Here is a 21,577-nt window from a genome sequence, read left to right as displayed (position 1 = left end):
GTTTCCAAGAGTAACGATCTCACTCAGAAACAGTTCTAATTTCGTCCGGTTACGTTGAAGAAATTCTCCTGCGATTATTTTGCGACCTGCTTTCTGCATTTCACACAGATCTTGAGGAACTCATCTAACAGCAGTTTTCTCATCTTTTACTTGTCAGTTAAGCTTTTGTTAGCCAAAGTGACAGACATTCTGGCCTCATGTGTTTTTCGACGACACCCTATCAAAATGTCATTGACAATACCCTGACAGTATTAGTCCGTCGCAGTTAATGACCTTCCACTTCTTGGGTTGCCGTCAGTGCTTACCCGATCTTCACAAAAACGAACAGTCCATCTTGAAACTCTGCTACGATCCACTACGCTAATCGTACACACCTCTCTCAAAGCTTTGTAAATTTCCTTTGGGTTCTTTCCTCACTGGAACTCGATTTTGATGTAGTAGACTGATCACTACGTGTAATTCGAATCGACACAGTTTCATTTTCAGCCCCAAAACTGAATTACTCACGTTACAACAACGCCAGCCAACAAACTCATATACGACTGTAACGCCTGAAGCCTCGCATACAACCAACATGAATTTCAACATGATCGCGCCATTGTACATTAATGGTTGGAATATTGATAAAATGATATAAATATTCTTATTGGCGGTTTGAGTTGCCGTCTCACATATTTGAATTATTTCTGTCGTCAGACAAGGAAACATTAGACTTCGATACTTACAAGATATAGGTTGCTGGCCTGAAAGGACACATATTACAATACGAGATCGCTGATAAAATGATAGTTAAGATCCATAATACTACATCTACATCTACATTTATGCTCCTCAAGCCACCCAAAGGTGTGTGATGGAGGGTACATTACGTGCCACTGTCATTACCTCCCTTTCCTGTTCCACTCGCGTATGGTTTGCGGGAAGAACGCCTGCCGAAAAGCCTCCGTGCGCTATCGAATCTCTCTAATTTTACATTCGTGATCTCCTCGGGAGGTATAAGTAGGGGGAAGCAATATATTCGATACCTCATCCAGAAACGCACCCTGTCGAAACCTGGACGGCCAGCTACACCGCAATGCAGAGCGCCTCTCTTGTAGAGTCTGACACTTGAGTTTGCTAAACATCTCCGTAACGCTATCACGCTTACCAAATAACCCAGTGACGAAACGCGCTGCTCTTCTTTGGATCCTCTCTATCTCCTCCGTCAACCCGAACTGGAACGGATCCCACAATGATGAGCTATACTCAAGTTCAGGTCGAACGAGTGTTTTGTAAGCTACATCCTTTGTTCATGGACTACATTTTCTAAGGACTCGCCCAATGAATCTCAACGAGGAACCCGCCTTACCAACAATTAATTTTATATGATCATTTTACTTGAAATCGTTCCGCACGCTTACTCCCAGATATTTTACAGAAGTAACTGCTACCACTGTTTGTTCCGCAATCATATAATCATACAATATAGGATCCTTCCTTCTATGTATTCGCAATACGTTACATTTGTCTATGTTAAGGGTCAGTTATCTCGGCTGATTGCTGTGGAATATTAATATATTCTGCTCACAAAAGAAGCAAATATCGTCGGAATACTGTCACTATAAATAAAACGTCATTATTTTTGGTGACTTACTTCATCAACTAAATAATTGTACACTGTCTGCTGGATTACGCTAGTAAGTTCCTCTCCAAAATCTGACGCAACAGAAGAATAATAGTTATTATTGATCTATTAAAGCGTGCTCATTGTGTAGGATTTTAAAAGTGACCCTCGTACACTTTTCTAACAGGGGATAAATAAGAAGCTCCTATATGAGATACCTGTACAGTGACTGGAAGATTTGATTACATTTGAATCAGAACTTACAGTGTATGTAAGAGTTGTACAACGAACATGATAATCATCATACGAATAAATTTGTGTATTAAATTATGCAAGCTACGTAATCCGAAATTGTTTTCTTTGTACCACAAGAACATACCGCTTCCGAAAATAAGTTTCCATGCTTATGTCTTCCGAAAGAACAGATACCATCTTCATATAGTTAAGGCTAACCGGCAACTTACCTTCTTCTTCTGTGCGGATGCTCACGTATTTCCCGAACTCTTACGGGACTCGGTAAGATTGTCTGCCGCGAGAAATGAGTGTAATGGGTAGGGGCACCACGAATTTAGTGTGTGGACATTAAGTTAGGAATGTGGATCTCACAGGGAGCGCACAAGGGATAAGTCCCTGCAGTCGCACTCTCCTCTGTTCCCTCGGTGGCTCAGATAGAAGCCGGCACGGTAGCTCAGCGTGTTCTGTCAGAGGGTTTAGCTATCCTCTGAAATAAAAAAAAAACTGAGTGAACGGATCAACGAACAACCTGACCTAGTGTCCGCCACCAACAAATTCAACGAACAGTATGGAACAAAATAAGATAAAAAAGATAGATAGAGCGTTTGCCATGTAAGCAGGAGATCTCAGTTTCGAGTCCCGCTCGGGGCACTGATTTTCAAATGTCCCCGTTGAGGTATATCAACCCCTGTCGGCAACGTACGGTCATGACTTAATTATCATATCAATGTAAGGGGATCAAGGTTTCATGTTTCCCGTTTTTAAGACAAAATAAATAAATAAAACAAATTAGAAAAGAACTAATTGGTTTAAGATTAACGTCATCTCTCGGTAGTGAATACAAGTACGAGTACTTTCAAGTTAGGCGCCTATCAAACAGTATATTTAAGGGTTCAAACACCAAGTAAGAACATTTAATAGGAATCCGACAAACAGTAAATTATGGTAAAAGCTTAAACACACTTATATATCTATCAAGTGAAGCCCAAAACCCACTTAATTGTATGACAAAATTCGGAGAATTTTGCGAAGATTTCTACAAACTCGCTTCAAAATAGAAGGAAAGGATAATAGTAGAGAAAAGTTAGTGGACCCGAGAATGGGCTAAGAGTGAAATCTACAGCATTTTTAATGTTAGATATTGAAGAAAGGGCTTTAAGCTTGAAATCTATAACATTTACACAATCATATCTTGACGAAATAGCTATCAGGAAGCCTTGAAGTTCTAGTCATGTCCCAACTTAACGACGATCTTCTCTTCAAGAATGATCTCATATTAACAAAAATTCACTCCTGTGAAAACACTCTTGTTTTATTCACATAATATCTTTCAGACAGTGGCTGCTGCTAAATGATTACATCATCTTACGTTTCGGGAAACGTTTCACACAGTAGCACATTGTGAGCTGATAACACATGATACGAGGTGCATTCAAGCTCTAAGGCCTCCCATTTTTTTTTATCCGGACTGGAAAGAGATAGAAACATGCGCATTGTTTTAAAATGAGGCCGCGTTCATTATCAATACGTCCCAGAGATGGCACCACCGTACGGCAGATGGAATTTTACCGCCAGCAGCGAGAATGAGAACTGTTTTAAATGCTTAAAATGGCGACATTTTCCTTACTTGAACATTGTGCAATCATTCGTTTTCTGAATTTGCGTGGTGTGAAACCACTTGAAGGAGACATGTGGTCATGAAGTTATGGATGTGTCGAAAGTGCGTTCGTTTGTGCGACAGTTTAATGAAGGCAGAACATCGTGTGACAACAAACCGAAACAACCTCGGGCTCGCACAAGCCAGTCAAGACGACATGATCGAGAAAGTGGAGAGAATTGTTTCGGGGGATCGCCGAATGACTGTTAAACAGATCGCCTCCACAGCTGGCATTTCTGTGGGTTCTGTTCACACAATCCTGCATGACGACCTGAAAATGAGAAAAGTGTCATCCAGGTGGGTGCCACGAATGCTGACGGACGACCACACGGCTGCCCGTGTGGCATGTTGCTAAGCAATGTTGACGCGCAACGACAGCATGAATGGGACTTTCTTTTCGTCGGTTGTGACAATGGATCAGACGTGGATGTCATTTTTCAATACAGAAACAAAGAGCCAGTCAGCTCAACGGAAGCACACAGATTCACCGCCACCACAAAAATTTCGTGTAACTGCCAGTGCTGAAAAAATGATGGTGTCCATGTTCTGCGACAGCGAGGGTGTAATCCTTACCCATTGCGTTCCAAAATGGCACTACGGTAACAGGTGCATCCTACGAAAATGTTTTGAAGAACAAATTCCTTCCTGCACTGCAACAAAAATGTCCGGGAAGGGCTGCGCGTGTGCTGTTTCACCAAGACAACGCATCCGCACATCGATCTAACGTTACGCAACAGTTTCTTCGTGATAGCAACTTTGAAGTGATTCCTCATGCTCCCTACTCACCTGACCTGGTTCCTAGTGACTTTTGGCTTTTTACAACAATGAAAGACACTCTCCGTGGCCGCACATTCAGCAGGCGTGCTGCTATTGCCTCAGCGATTTTCCAATGGTCAAAACAGACTCCTAAAGAAGCCTTCGCCGCTGCCATGGAATCATGGCGTCAGCGTTGTGAAAAATGTGTACGTCTGCAGGGCGATTACGTCGAGAAGTAACGCCAGTTTCATCGATTTCGGGTGAGTAGTTACTCAGAAACAAAATCGGAGGCCTTAGAACTTGAATGCACCTCGTATTACGGAATACCTTTGCACATTTGTGTAAAATCGTCTCGGGGTTCAGACCGGGTAAAATTAGAATTAAAACTCGTGATTTTGAAGATTCGCACCATTTTCTTCGTCAGGAGGTGACTGTCTATAGGAAACGGAGACTGCTACCTAAATATTTCCCAATATATTTTCATTGGTCGGATGACTATGGTGGTAGCGGAATTTGCTCTCGGTAAACAGTCCTTTCGTGAAGAATTATATGGGATTAGTCTTCAAAAAGCTGAAATTTACCTCCTATTTCATGCTGGTTAAACACCGGTACACAAGAAAAAATAATTCCAGGATGCATTCCACAAAAACATTCTTGATTAGTATAATTGAATACATCGTTAAAACCTTTTGTTTTTGCCATTAAAAAATAATTTAACTATGTTTTTAGCTGTTATGTCAATTAGTATAATCAAGAATATTCTTAAGGAATGCATCATGCAATCATTTCTTCTTGTATACTTCTGAGCCTTACTATAATTCTGAGTGCAGTTTTGTGCTTTGGGATTGTAATTTTGATTCCTTTAACCTGTCGTACGTTGGTATATCCTTATTTTCTTGTTTTTATCGTAGCTCTGAAGGTGACTCGTTTGTAGCTGGAACGAATTCAAAATAAAAAACTGAAGATGGCTCGTGTGTAGCTGAAACTACTGATCAAATTCAATAAGAAATATGTTTGATCCTTGCTTAAAAAAATTTCTATCTCGAATATAAAAAGAAACATATACTACTAGGAATCTACATTTATGACTTGACAGCATTCTGCGGTATCTGCAGTGTAGATGCACCCTAGGTCCGACCTCTAGCGGGAATCACTCTAAATGCTGCGAGTAATGAGGATGGAGGGCCATCAAACTAGTGTGCCACAAGCTGTGTATTTGGGTTACATGGGAAGCGTGCTCGGATAGCCGAACCACACCGGCCCGGTAGCACAGGGTGTTTGGTCAGAGCGCTGGCTGCTCTCTGTAATAAAAAAAAAAAAAAAAACTGAGTGAAGTGGCCAACGATGAACTTCAACGGGTGTAATGTGACGTCCGCCACGACCAAATGCCAACGGAAAAAATGCTTAAAGCGACCGCTCGCGAAGTGCGGGAAATACAGTTTCGAGTGTCGATATGGCACAAATATTCATTTGTCTCCATCGAATTCTTTAACGCAGTCAAGCGGCTGACATCGGTATTCCTTTTTCATTAGAAGCTAGATGGTTAACGAATTTTCAGTGAAAAAAAAAATCTGTTGCGGTGCAAATAGCGTAAGAGGAAGTGTGGAAATAAATGATTACCTCAAAGGGTAAGAATGCTAGACAACTGAAGATGTTGTCTGTGGGGAAGTACTGTATGGTAGTCGGATAGTCGTAATGAGATAACACACCCGCATATTTTCCATTTGGGTCTATTTTTAGGTGGATACGGGAAAAATAAATGTTCATATCGAAAATAAAGTATCCCATTGCACTTATTGGTAGCCTACTGGGGCCTATAGCCTACAACAGAGAACATTAATATGTGACATGAAGTATCAGGAACCAGTAGGAACCAACTGTAAGGCGTGCAAAGCACTCCGTCTTCAGGCCACAAGTGGCCCATCGGGACCATCCGACCGCCGTGTCATCCTCAAGCGGAGGATGCGGATAGGAGGGGCGTGCGGTCAGCACACCGCTCTCCCGGTCGTTATGATGGTTTTCTTTGTCCGGAGCCGCTACTATTCGGTCGAGTAGCTCCTCAATTGGCATCACGAGGCTGAGTGCTCCCCAAGACGTGCAAAGGGAAGACTTAAATTGAGCAGTGTTATTCCTGGAACATTTGGTGGCTCTGTAGAAGACTTCGCATACCAGGCGCTAGCACGTCGTATTCTATAGTTTTTCCTCTAGCGTCTGGAATTCTCATCAAATACGTACGGAAAACTGATATAGACTGAATTCAGAGATGAACTGCTAGCTTCGTTACAGTTTCGTTCAGATCATACAAAGTATTGATGGAGGCCCTCAGAAAACTAAAATGGGAATCTATGGAAGAAGCACACGGAAGCCACGTTGTTCTCACGGAGCAGTTCTGGGTAAATTCATAAAACGGAATTGGATGAAGACTGTGCAATTGCACTTAGGCTTCCGTAAATTATCTCACTTAGAAATACTACCAATAAGAGAAGAGGCACACATTGTCTGATGTAGACTGTTAGGTTTTCCTCGGTCCACACGGTTGGGGATTATGATAGAAAAGCACTAACACTGAACTATACACTTTGCAAAGCATATTTCCCAGTCAGTTTTAAAGTGGAGCTTTATGCCATATATGTTACATTAAGTACTTCTTTTATGTGTGCGTCATAAGCACCAGTAGCGCAAAGAATCAACGTGGTGGAGTAGGAAGCTGGAGTGCCCGCATGCCCCCAATAGGAAATGTCGGGCCGGTGGCAGCACCGGTGTGTTGTTCACGCAGCCAGCTGATTAATTTGGCTAATCTGAGGGGACCCACTCCCGGTTCTAATGAATGTCAACCCATTACACTAATTTGGCGCAGTTAATTCATAATAATTTATTGGAATAACACGCGCAGCTAGGCTTGCACTCTGACAATGCGCTCAGTATTTTCAATAAACGCGCTTGCCACGCCATTAAGCACGCAGTTCTGTGAAATTATTGTCGTACAACTATACGCTCACCAGGTACGTTGACGCAACGGAGAATATGAAGAACGGTGATACACGCTGTAATTGGCGTACCTGACTTTTATTATCGGTGCATTAACTGAGTTATGAGCTACACACGCTGTGAGAAATAATGGTATAGGCCGAAATTGAGTTTCTTCGCATTCACTATATTAGCCCCGGCGTACATTTACACACTGTGCATATGAGTCCGGTTCCTCGATACCTGATCCCCAAACGTTAACATGAGATTTCTTTTTTCAAGCCTTCCTATTTCTGTTTTCTTCTTCCCCTTTCACTTGCTGCACGTACACTCTTTTCTCTCTATTTCTCTAATCACTCAAATTATTATCCACATTGATTGATTTTGTACTCTCTGTACGTCTTAGACATCAGTGTTTACACGTACATTGTCATTATTATTATTATTATTATTATTATTATTATTATTATTATTCTTTTGAATAACCCATTTGGAGCGTATGATAAATCAACTTTGGCTACTCTTCACTGTATTACATTTCCTTAGTTTCCATATTTCCTTCATCCTTTTAGAGTGTTGTTCCCTTTCTTCTTAAGTCCACTTTCGTCTAGTTGTTTTCTTTCTCTCCTGAAACTCTGCTTTTTGAACTGCCTTTCTGAAATGCTCTCTGTTTTCTGTTGTGTCTATTGTAATTCCAGTGTTTTCCCTGTCCTTTTCAATCTCTATGAACCATGGGGGTTTGGATTTGTAGCTGTTAGTCTGTTGTTGTCCATTCTGAATATATGTCCAAAAAACTGTAGTCTTCTCTTCCCCATTACATCAGCTAGTTTTTCAGTTTTCAAGTGTAGCTGCAATCAGCATTATCGTTTCTTTTAGCTCCCAGTATTTTCGTTAAAATTCTTCTTTCGACCTTCTCTACCTTCTCAAGATCTGAATTTGTTGTTAGTTTAAGTTTTTCTGCCACATACATAGCTTCAGGTCTGGTCACTGTTTGATAATGTCTTAATTTCGTGTTCCAGTACAAGTATTCTTTGTTATAAAAGTCTCTGGTCAAATGACACACTCCTTCCATTTTGAGCACACTAATTCGTATAGCTGTCTTTTCTTTTGCATTGTATCTAATTATTATTCTTATTATTGTTATTATTGTAAACATCATCATATACAGGGGACCTCGCTGTTCGTTTTATAGGTTTGCAAGGGGTCACAGACGGAACTAAATGGATATACAGAGTATACGGAAAATAATGTGAACAGTGGTAGTATTGTGATGGTTGTGTTTGACGGTGAACAAAGCAGGAACGTGTCACCCTGGACTGTATGTGTTCACTACGGACTAGGCATCCGTGCAGATTGATTACGACTGGTGCACACTTGCATCCAGAGGCCGGGGTCGACGTGCAATGAAAGACCTAACGGAATTCCAAAGAGGGCAGATTGCGAAAGCCCAATTAACCTGAGCATCAATAACCGAAAAAGCCAACTCATTGAACATTTCAAGAGCAACTGTTTCAACAGTCGTGACAGCCTACACAAAGCACTTAAAGACATCAACGTGTAAACGTAATAGTGGAAGCAAATCGAAAGTAAATGACAGAGATCGTCGCATGCTAAAACGAAGTGTGTCAAAAGACCAAAACTACGGTGGCTAAAGTGACTGCAGAGCTCTATAGCCATCTTCCAGACCCCGTATCTATTGACACTGTCCTCCGAGAACTCCATAAAGCGAATATTCATGGACGAGCTGCTACAGCAAAACCATTAGTGACCACAACCAACGCAAAGAAGCCTAAAACATGGTGTTAGGAGCATACATTCTAGGTGGCTGATCAATGGAAACACGTCAGACGGTCTGACAAGTCAACGCTTTCGTTATTTCCAACATCGGGCTGGGTCTGCGTCTGGAGAACGCCAAAAGAAGCCTACAATCACAATCATGACTGCTTGATTCCATGGAGGTGGAAGTGTGATGGTGTGGTAATCTGTTGGTCCCATCATTACTCTCAAAGACCATGTTACATCCAACTATTATGTGAACATTTTACGTGATAAGTTGCACCCCTTAATTAAAATGTTTTCCCTAACAATGGTGGCATATTTCAGGACGATAACGCACCCATCCGCACAACCTGGACAGTTCAATCGTGCTATGAGCAGCATGCAGTTGAACTGCAGCGTCCTCCCTGGCGAGCACAGTCTCCGGACTTGAACATTATCGAACCCTTGTAGGCGATATTGGAGCGCAGACTCCGTAGCAGATTTCCGCCTCCCTCGTCACTTCAAGAGTTGGAAGAAGTTCTGATCGAAGAGTGGCGTAGCATTCCGCTGGAGACTATACAATCTATACAGTCATTTAATGCCTATATTACAAGGAGAATTGTATTACGGGCAAATGTGGCCCAAGCCCTTATTAATAAACGATTCCCAAGTGAATGAAGGTGTTCACATTATTTTACCTATCCCCTGTAGTTTTGATAAGAAACCCATGAACGGAAATGTACCGTTTGGATATCAAACAAGTCTGAAGGTCGGATCCATTTCAAGATTCTCGCTTCACGCTGCGCATACAAACTGAGGACGACGTCTTCAAATGGCTCTGAGGACTATGGGACTCAAATTCTGAGGTCACCAGTCCCCTAGAATTTAGAACTACTTAAACCTAACTAACCTAAGGACATCACACGCATCCATGCCCGAGGCAGGATTTGAACCCGCGACCGTAGCGGGCACGCGATTCGACACTGTAGCGCCTAGAACCGCCGGGCGGGACTACGTCTTCGGTCGCTGTTGTAATTCTAACCCACCATTCTCGTCCTACTACAACCGTTGCGAGAACAGGTGGCTGTAGTACTTCACGAACGCTCCGTGCTCTCGACTTTGAAGAAATCGTCATTCGTCGCAAAAAAGAGGCCACTACGGTGAACACTTGAATATTGTCTGTGCCGTGGGCTCCTTAGTGCACACAGGTGAAAGCTTATTGTTTCCTCTGTTTACATACCTGCAAGTGATTCCATCTTCAGCTTTATTTTACATCCAAACAGTACGTTTCCGGAGATGGAATCTTTTTCAAAACTTTATCAACTAAAGCTTTAAAGATACAAGGTAAAATAAAACAATGCAGCCCTCATTCGTGAAAATGAAATCTCTTTTACCTAGGTTTTGGTCACTCCTTAGAGTGCCTGTATCAGAAATAAACCACAGAAAACAGGCATGTCTAATGGTACCGCAGCTCTAAATGTGGTGCAGCCCTTAGTGCCCTGCCTCTACGTTTTCTATTTGAATATTCTGTGACTAAAGCGTTATCGCTTCATATTTATTTTATACGTGACATGCCAGTTTTATATGTTTTATTTCTGATGAAAGTACACTTAGAAGTGGCCGAAACCTAGGTCAAAAAAGACTTCATTTTCGCGACAGAGAGCTGCAATTGTTTTAATTTTTTTATCAGTTAAATCCCTTGAAGCCTGTAATAGCAATAGTGAAAGACCTTGTATAGCATACTGAAAGTAAACATTGCTCCATTCCACACTTACGTGATGCAACAATAGTGTCTCCATGCTCCTAATAGAGAAAGCGTCTGTTACAAGGTTCAGTGATTAATTATTTATTATTTGTCAATGAACATTGCAATAGAGACTTTCTTTTATTTGAAATTATTCACAGTACATAACAGTTTGTAATGTTGACAAACTAAGGGCGCAAGAAAGAGTCTACAGTAACTAATCTTGTTAGGAAAAAAATGCATAAATAAGTAAATAAGATATAGCAATTGACTGAGGAGAGATAATGATCTGGATCTGGTGGCGAGTTGAACACTATGGTACACTTCTGTAGTTACAATTAAGAGAAAGCAGCTGTACGTTAGAGGTAACTACCACCAATACAGTAGAAGGGAATACTGTCATATAAACAGAAAGCAGACCAAACGATGTTGTATGTACTGAAGCCACTGCCTTACCCCTTATATGCGGCTGGGTAGTATCACAGACAATCATTTCTGGAAAGACAGCCTCCTCTTACCGTTTGTTGGCACCTATGACAGCATATCTTTGAGAGCGCATATGAAATGGTTCAAATGGCTCTGAGCACCATGGGACTCAACTTCTGAGGTTATCAGTCCCCTAGAACGTAGAACTAACTAACCTAGGGACATCACACACATCCATGCCCGAGGCAGGATTCGAACCTGCGACCGCAGCGGTTTCGCGGTTCCAGACTGTAGCGCCAAGAACCGCTCGGCACCTCCGGGCGGCGAGAGCGCATATGACTGCGTAGCTTTGAGAGTAAGTTTTCGCAGAATAGAGAAAAACGGAGAATGAAACATAGTGTGAAAGTAATTTCATCGTTATTACAATTTACTTACGTTTCATTTTATATCCTACGTGTACTCAATATAGAGAATGTGCAGTTTCACATGCTCTTTTTAACTGCCCTTTTTAAATATGTTTGTTTAGGTAATCTCTTTCATCTCCTTGGTTAATTAGTGTAGAGTTTTATCTACGTCTCCATAAACACTCCGCGAGCCATAGTAAGTTACGTGATTGAGAATACCCTGTACCACTACCTGTCATTTCCCCTTCTGTTCCCCTCGCAAATAGTGCGAGGAAGAAACGACTGTCTGTACGCCTATGTAAGAGCCCTAATTTCTTGCATCTTATCTTCGTGGTTCTTATCTGCGATGTTGGTTGTCAGCAGCAGAATCGTTCGGCTGTCAGCTTCAAATACCGGTTGTCTAAATTTTCTCAATAGTGTTTCCCGAAAGGAACGCCGTCTTCCTTCCAGGGATTCCCATCTGAGTTCCCGAAGGACCTCCGTAACACTTGCTTGTAGATGGAACCTACCGATAACAAACCTAGCTGCCCTCCTCTGAATTGCTTAGATGTCTTCCTTTTAACAGACCTGGTACGAAACCCAAACATTCGAGCAGTACGCAAGAATAGGTCTCACCAGCGACCTATATGCGGTCTCCTATACAAGTGAACCACTCTTTCCTGAAATTCTCCCAAGAAACCGAAGTCGACCGTCTGCCTTCCCAACACAGTTTTCACGTGTTCGTTCCATCTCATATCGCTTTGCAGCGTTACGCCCTGATTTTTAAACGACTTGACTGTGTCAAGCAGAACACTAGTAATACTGTAGCAGAACATTACAGCTTTGTTCTTCTTAATCAAACGAATTAATTTACATTTTTTTTTCAAATTTAAACGTTAGCTTTCATTCTTCACATCAAGTCGAAATTTTACTAAGTCGTCTTGTACCTTCCTACAGTCATTCATCGTCGACAGCTCGCCGTACATCACGACATCATCAGAAAACAACCGCAGACTTCTGCCCACCCTATCCGTCTAATCATTTACGTAGACAGAGAACAACAGTACACACTTTTCTGAGGCACTCATGCCGATACCCTCGTCTCTGATGAACACTCGCCTTCGAGGAAAACATACTGGGTTCCATTATTTAAGGAGTCTTCGAGCCACTCACATATCTGTGATCTTATTCCTCGTGCTCGTACCTTCGATAACAGCCCGCAATGGGAAACCTCCCAAATGCTTTCCGGAAGTCTAGAAATATGGAATCTACCGTTTGACCTTCATCTATAGTTCTCGTATACCGTGATAAAACGGTAAGCTGAGTTTCGCAAGAGCGATACTTTCTAAAACCGTCCTGATTCGTTGACATAAGCTTCTTAGTCTCAAGAAAGATTATTATATTCGAAATGAAAATGCGTACAAGGATCCTGCAGCAAACAGAAGTTAGGGATATCGGTCTGTAATTTTGCGAGTCCGTTTATACACTGGAGACACCCGTGCTTTTTTCCACTCGATCGGGACCTTGTGCTGAGCGACAGGCTCACGGTAAGTGCAGGCTAGACAGGGTGCCGATGCCGTAGAGGACTCTTTGTAAAGTCAAGCTGAGATTCAATCCGGACCTGGTGATTTATTTGTTTTGAAACCTTTAAGTTGCTTCTCTACGCCAGGTATTCTTACTTCTATGTCGTCCGTACAGGAGTCCGTCCAACGGTCAAATGACGGTATGTCTAAACGGTTCTCCTGCGAGAACGATTTTTTGAATGCGCAATTTAAAATTGCGGCTCCCGTTCTGCTACCTTCAACAGTCACACCAGACTGTTCAAGAAGGTGGTAAATGGAAACCTTAGACCCGCTTAGCGATCTTACATCCGACCAGAATTTTCTCGGGTTCTCTGCCACATATTTTGCCATGGTGTGACGATAGTAGTTGCCGTATGCTTCGCTCATAGATCTTGTCACAGACGTACAAATCTCTACTAACCTTCATTGTTGCCGTTTAGGCGACCACTTTTGAACCTACATTGCAACAGCCTCTGCTCCCTCAACAGCTAAAAAATTCTGTTATTAAACTGTTGTCCTTTTTTTTCTCCATCCTCTATCCACTTACTAGGCACGTAACACTCAAGACCACAATTTACAATCTGCTTAAACTTTGTGCATAATTCCTCTACATCCGGCTTACTAGTACTAAGTGATGCCAATTTACTGTCTAAGAAAGATGTTAATAATTGCTTATCTGCTCTATCAGAAACACTCTCATAGCCTTCTTGACTGATTAATTAACTTCCGTAACCATAGTTGCTATAATGATACCACGATCGCACGTTTCTATACTGACATTGTCGATAAGGTCCAGCCTATTTGTAGCGACTAGGTCTAAGACATTTCCATTGCGAGTGGGCTGCCTACCTCAAGACAATTTTCAGAAAACGTATTCAAAAGTATTTCGCACGACTGTCTGTCTTTACCCCCCCCCCCCCCCCGCAGGGAATCCATACACATCCCAACATTTACCGGTAGGTGAAACTCGCCTCCAACTGGTACTGCACGATCTGAGTATTTACTCCCTACTGACCATAGACTTTCTTTGAATGGTCTAGAAATGCCACAGAGGAGTCGGGTGAATGGTAAAAACATCCAACAATTAACTTAGTTCGAGGTGCACCTGTTATTCAGGACCAGACGACTTCACTGTCGCACTCAACCTGGATCTCAATAGAGACAATGTTTTTGTCAAGAGCAACGAAAACTCCCCCCTCCCCCCCCCCCCCCTATAGCCTGCAATCTATCTTTCCGGTATACGTTCAACGACTCGATAAATACACTCCTGGAAATTGAAATAAGAACACCGTGAATTCATTGTCCCAGGAAGGGCAAACTTTATTGACACATTCCTGGGGTCAGATACATCACATGATCACACTGACAGAACCACAGGCACATAGACACAGGCAACAGAGCATGCACAATGTCGGCACTAGTACAGTGTATATCCACCTTTCGCAGCAATGCAGGCTGCTATTCTCCCATGGAGACGATCGTAGAGATGCTGGATGTAGTCCTGTGGAACGGTTTGCCATGCCATTTCCACCTGGCGTCTCAGTTGGACCAGCGTTCGTGCTGGACGTGCAGACCGCGTGAGACGACGCTTCATCCAGTCCCAAACATGCTCAATGGGGGACAGATCCGGAGATCTTGTTGGCCAGGGTAGTTGACTTACACCTTTTAGAGCACGTTGGGTGGCACGGGATACATGCGGACGTGCATTGTCCTGTTGGAACAGCAAGTTCCCTTGCCGGTCTAGGAATGGTAGAACGATGGGTTCGATGACGGTTTGGATGTACCGTGCACTATTCAGTGTCCCCTCGACGATCAGCAGAGCTGTACGGCCAGTGTAGGAGATCGCTCCCCACACCATGATGCCGGGTGTTGGCCCTGTGTGCCTCGGTCGTATGCAGTCCTGATTGTGGCGCTCACCTGCACGGCGCCAAACACGCATACGACCATCATTAGCACCAATTCAGAAGCGACTCTCATCGCTGAAGACGACACGTCTCCATTCGTCCCTCCATTCACGCCTGTCGCGACACCACTGTAGGCGGGCTGCACGATGTTGGGGCGTGTGCGGAAGACGGCCTAACGGTGTGCGGGACCGTAGCCCAGCTTCATGGAGACGGTTGCGAATGGTTCCAGGAGCAACAGTGTCCCTAATTTGCTGGGAAGTGGCGGTGCGGTCCCCTACGGTGCTGCGTAGGATCCTACGGTCTTGCCGTGCATCCGTGCGTCGCTGCGGTCCGGTCCCAGGTCGACGGGCACGTGCACCTACCGCCGACCACTGGCGACAACATCGATGTACTGTGGAGACCTCACGCCCCACGTGTTGAGCAATTCGGCGGTACGTCCACCCGGCCTCCCGCATGCCCACTATACGCCCTCGCTCAAAGTCCGTCAACTGCACATACGGTTCACGATCACGCTGTCGCGGCATGCTACCAGTGTTAAAGACTGCGATGGAGCTCCGTATGCAACGGCAAACTGGCTGACACTGACGGCGGCGGTGCACAAATGCTGCGCAGCTAGCGCCATTCGACGGCCAACACCGCGGTTCCTGGTGTGTCCGCTGTGCCGTGCGTGTGATCATTGCTTGTACAGCCCTCTCGCAGTGTCCGGAGCAAGTATGGTGAGTCTGACACACCGGTGTCAATGTGTTCTTTTTTCCATTTCCAGGAGTGTATTTCAGAGCTCTCCACTTTAGGTTCGCGCCTACTCTCAGTCCTAAGAATAATTTGAGCGTGAGAACTTCCCTGGAGGATAGCAAATTCAGAAACTTTGTTACGAGTACTTCGACAGATTACTGCTACATTGTGACATTTGAAGCATATTTATTCTGAACTTTATTTGTCTTCCCTTGCTGTGGTAGAAAATGTTGTTTCGAGTTTCATGTTTATTTTTCTTGGTAAATATAAGCTGTGTTTGGACCTTGTTACATAGTAACGGGCAGAGCTGTTTGCGCAGTAATTTTTATGGTCTTTTTATGTGTGTAAGTGATTGATGGTTATACTGACACGGTGTAGTTAAAATTCCCACAGCTTGGCTATTAGTCTTATTTCCCTTTCTCTTGTTTGAAGTTTGTGTCTATATTCTGTGAGTTTTTTGATCAGAAAAGGATTTCAAATAACTGAGAGTACATAAGAATAATATTATGTACTTGAAAAAATTCTTGGAATTTACTGGTTGATTATGCAATGAAACTCTTCACAAGATCCGAAGCTGACCCTTGTAGCTGCCTTGCTAGATAATAGAGTGGAGTAAAATGGTAAAAGAGATGCATGCTGCCCACGAGAGTACTAGATTGATCGATTTGTTTTTTAGCCTTGTTTAGGTAACTGATTAATTGTTGAAACTTGTAAGCGACTAACTTAGATCTTTGTTCGGGGACAGTGTGAATCCTTTGTGTACAAAGTAGAAAGTAGGCCCAAACTTTCTTAGGTATTTAGAGAATGGAACCATTGTAGCACCTAAAGCTTTTGCAACAAATATTTATTTTTAGGCAACTCGTTTCGGTAAAGTGGCAGCTGATGTGACTAAAAGTTGACGTGTTTGACGCTAAGAAAGCATCTTTAAACTTTTTGTAACGTTGATCTGTGACTAATAAAATGGTCACATTAGCTAGTCTACTGGCAGCTATTAGCAGTTGCACGATGCCCTCCTTTAAAAACAGATATCTGTACAGCGCTGTCTACAGAAAATATTTTGTTCTGTAGCGCTATGTCTTAATGCGTAACGAGACTGTATGTAAAAGAAGTCCTGTCGAGCAAGCTGCAATACTGGTGATACAGTGTAACATACGTCTTGGTGCGAACTTCGTTGAGTAACATGGATTCGGCTTTGCTATGGTTCAGACGGAATGTCTCGTTCAGACATAGGTTACAGTACGCTTGTTCGCCCACTGCTTGAATACTGCTCAACAGTGTGGGATCCGTACCAGATAGGGTTGATAGAAGAGATAGAGAAGATCCAACGGAGAGCAGCGCGCTTCGTTACAGGATCATTTTGTAATCGCGAAAGCGTTCCGGAGATGATAGATAAACTCCAGTGGAAGACTCTGCAGGAGAGACGCTCAGTAGCTCGGTACGGGCTTTTGTTGAAGTTTCGATAACATACCTTCACCGAAGAGTCAAGCAGTATATTGCTCCCTCCTACGTATATCTCGCGAAGAGACCATGAGGATAAAATCAGAGAGATTAGAGCCCACACGGAAGCATACCGACAATCCTTCTTCCCACGTACAATACGAGACTGGAATAGAAGGGAGAACCGATAGAAGTACTAAGGGTACCCTCCGCCACACACCGTCAGGTGGCTTGCGGAGTATGGATGTAGATGTAGATGTAACTTCAGGAAGTGGCCCACCAGATAAAGCACCAGGAGGACGAGCACGGTTGTCAATTAGAAGCACTGCGTCGGCAGCAGCATACGCCAGTGGGATCACAGTAGACTATCCGGCGTTCCATCTCATCACGCCTGCGATCATACCCATGACATTGGCTTGTTCTTTCATCGGCTGGATTCCTACGTCATGGTATTAGCCTGTTGTTAGCACATCAGTGTACTTCCCCCTTTGGTGGATGCTATAGCTTCTCTGAAATTAGTAGCCTACCATGGAATGATTTTCGTAAAAAAAAGTGCAATATTACATAGCGTGCACAATCCGTCATGTGCTGTCTAAGCCTCAAGTACGATTTAATGTTTCCGGCAACCACATGAAGTGTCGCTTACAGCTGAATAATTTCAAGGAAATCATGTTGCCTGTCAAACCGGGGCGTGATATCTCAGACACAGACGTTCCCTTCATATCATAAGGAGTGTCCGCATGTATGAAGTGTGGCTATGAGGTGGCCCTGCTACAGTGAAGTCAACGTAAGTAGCTGCTAACCTGCAGCAAATGACTGAAACTTGGTGCCTCTACGTTACTACGTCGGGACAAACAAAAGTGCCCAGTAGCTCACTTTGATAGCTGAGAACGGAGGTTCCAGTGTCTTGCTTAAAACGGAGAAATGCTTCTCCGCGGTACAACACTAAAACACCCTGCCCAACATCGCTTAGTCACTGTCGAAATTAACCAATTCCGACAAAAAATTGTTCACAGTACAAGCGTCCTTTTACATCCTCTGTCAAGAATTTTCTCACGTCTCGTTTGGTTCCTGCAACAAATTGTCTACACGTAACGCTGAATGGAATCTCAGTTTAATTTCTACTTAAAAAGGGCGTCAAAAAGCATTAGTCCTTCTTGAATAACATAATCAAACAACTGCTCTCGTCAAGACATCTGGGCTACGATTTTATCAGAAAGCGAACGGCAGATTATGCTTCTGTCTTTTGCTTCAAACCGACTATTAACGTTCACAACGCCATTGATCCGTATTCTATTCACCGCATCGACGAACTTCGCTCCAGTGCCATAGGGTGGGAATACTTCTCCAAGATTGACCTAAGTACTATGTTTCTGAAAACCCACAGTATGAATGTCCCCAAAGTTAGGCAGTGGTCAACTACCGTTCGGCATTCCATGAACTGTCTCTTGGTTTCAAAATTATGTTGAACATCGTTTTGGATCTGCCACGTTGTGAGATAATTATTGAATGGGATCGCTGTCTCGGACCTACGAAGCAGAACCACACATTAGGAGTATGTATTCAGTGGGCACTGAAAATTTGTTGTGTCCAAGGCCTCAGAAGTTCCTTCGACTTTTTTTAAGAAAGATAATATGAAATTTTAATACCAGTTATAGCAGAAATTTCAACATTCACATCATCTTCCTCCTCAGAACTGTTCTCACCGTCACTTTAATTCATGTCCGACGTTTCTCTATCATGTTGTGTTACGTTTGATTGCAACGTTAGTTATCCTATTAAAAGAGTGGCAGTGGGATTTGTTAGCGTGGTCTAGAGGTAGCATCTCTGATTAATAACCAAGACTTACCGGGTACCGGGTTAGAAAGCAGCCACTGTTTAAAATTTTGAATAAAAACCATTAGCATTGGCAGCCGAAGACTGCGGGCATAAGAAGGCACACTCATTCAGCTAATAGCGTTGTCAAAGAGGATAGAGGGGCGGACAGAGATTCACGGCACTCTGTATTCCTTAGGGTGGGAGAATCGGCAATGATCAATGGCCTGAGCTTGGAGAAGGAAATGGAACCAACTGCATTAAAATCACACATTGTGTATCCACAGGACATGCGATCTGTAATTAAAAAGTGACATGGTGGCAAAAGATCCCGGACTACTCCCGCATTTGGATCTCCAGGATAATGCCAAAGGGTGACAACGAGAAAAGATTCAATAACTAAAGAAAGGAAATGTTCAACAAGCTGGGCGTGGAGAGCCAGAAGTTTGCAGGTTATACGGAAGCTGTAAAATTTGAAAAGAAAAATGCTAAGGCTTAAGTTCGATATAGTGGGAGTCAGTGGAATGAAAAAGAAAGAAGACAAGAATTTTTGGTGAGATGAGTATAAGAAAATTTCAACAGCAGGAGAAAAAGGTATAATTAGGGTAAGAGTCTATATGAACAGGAAACAGGGCGGAGAGTGAGCTACTGTGAACAGTTCAGTGACGGAGTTCTTCTCATCAGAATGTACAGCAAACCAACACCGACTACGCTAGTTCAGGCGTACATGCCGACGTCGCAAATCAAGTTGAAGATGAAGACATGGAGAAAATATATGGGAATATTGAATAGGTAATTCACTACGTAAATAAGTTTGCAGGGGAAGGAGTAACATACCAGTTTACGGGAAAATATCGACTTGGTACTAGGAACGAGAGAAAAGAAAGAGCAACTGAGTTCACCAATAAATTTCAGCTAGCAGGACCGAATACACTGTTCAAGAATCACAAACGGAGGAGGTATTCTTGGAAAAGGCTGGCATACAGGGAAATATTTCACTTAGATTAGAGACAGGTCAGATTCAGATTATGAAAATAGATAGTGGATTTTAAGGTGTGTCCAGGAGCAGATACAGACGCACACCACAATTAAGCAGCGATGAAGAGTAGGCTGAAGTTTAAGAGTCTACTTAGGGAGAATCACACAAAGAAGTAGGATACGAAAGCATTAAAGAAGGAAGATAAACGCTTGAAGTTCTCCAAAGCTATGGATAGCACGAAGAGGAATAACTCAGCAGGCATTTCAGCTGAAGAGGAATGGACACTTTTAAAAAATGGCAATAATAGAGTTTGTAAACAAAAAGATAGGTGCAAAGATAGTATTGGCGAAGAAACAAAGGGTAACCGAATAAATACTTCAGTTGAGTGGTTAAGGAAGGACTACGACAATGTTCAGGGACTTTCAGGAATACAGACAGACAAGTCACTTAGGAATGAAACAAATAGGTAATTCAGGGGAGATTATCCGAGAAGGCTGAATGAAAGATGTGAAGAAATAAAAAAAAATGATTGTCGGAAGGACTGACTCAGCACATAGGAAAGTCAAAACAATCTTCGGCGATATTAAAAGCAAGGTTGGTAACATTAAGAGAGCAACAGGAATTCCGCTGTTAAATGCAGCACAGAGAGTAGGTAAGCGGAAGGAGTAGGCCTTTGTGAAGGGAAGACTTCTCCGACGGAGTGTAGATTATGTGAGTCTGGCGTTATATCACCTGACTTTCGGAAAACTGCTTGTATGATTGCAAGAGTCGACAAGTGGGAGAATGTCTGCAGAGTCGTCTTGCAGTTCAAGCATCCACTTTGTTGACAAGAATAGCATAGGAAAAAATGAAAAAAAAAACTAAGAATGTATTAGACAACGATTGGTTTGACTTTAGAAAAAGTAAAGGCCTCGAAGAGGCTGCTCTGACTTTTCGGACGACAATGGATTTCAAAACCGAAGAAAAGTCAAGAAACATTCATAGGATTTGTATCAAATGGTCCAAGATGTTCGAAATTCTGAGCAAACTAATAGTAAGCTACAGTGAAAGACAAGTTGTTGTTGTTGTTGTGGTCTTCAGTCCTGAGACTGGTTTGATGCAGCTCTTCATGCTACTATATCCTGTGCAAGCTTCTTCATCTCCCAGTAACTACTGCAACCAACATCGATCTGAATCTGCTTAGTGTATTCATCTCTTGGTCTCCCTCTAAGATTTTTACCCTCCACACTACCCTCCAATACTAAATTGGTTATCCCTTGATGCTACAAATTTCTCTTCGCTCCAATCCTATTCAATACCTCCTCATTAGTTATGTGATCTGCCATCTAATCTTCAGCATTCTTCCGTAGCACCACATTTGAAAAACTTTTATTCTCTTCTTGTCAAAATTATTTATCGTCCATGTTTCACTTTCATACATGGCTGCACTCCAAACAAATACTTTCAGAAACGACTTCCTGACACTTAAATCTATACTAGATGTTTCTCTTCTTAAGAAACACTTTCCTTGCCATTGACAGACTACATATTATATCCTCTCTACTTCGACCATCATCAGTTAGTTTGCTTCCCAAATAGCAAAACGCCTTTACTACTTTAAGTGTCTCATTTTCTAATCTA

This window comes from Schistocerca gregaria, chromosome 2, assembly GCF_023897955.1.
Source record: "Schistocerca gregaria isolate iqSchGreg1 chromosome 2, iqSchGreg1.2, whole genome shotgun sequence".
Lineage (NCBI taxonomy): Eukaryota > Metazoa > Arthropoda > Insecta > Orthoptera > Acrididae > Schistocerca > Schistocerca gregaria.
Note: the sequence above shows the minus strand (reverse complement) of the source record.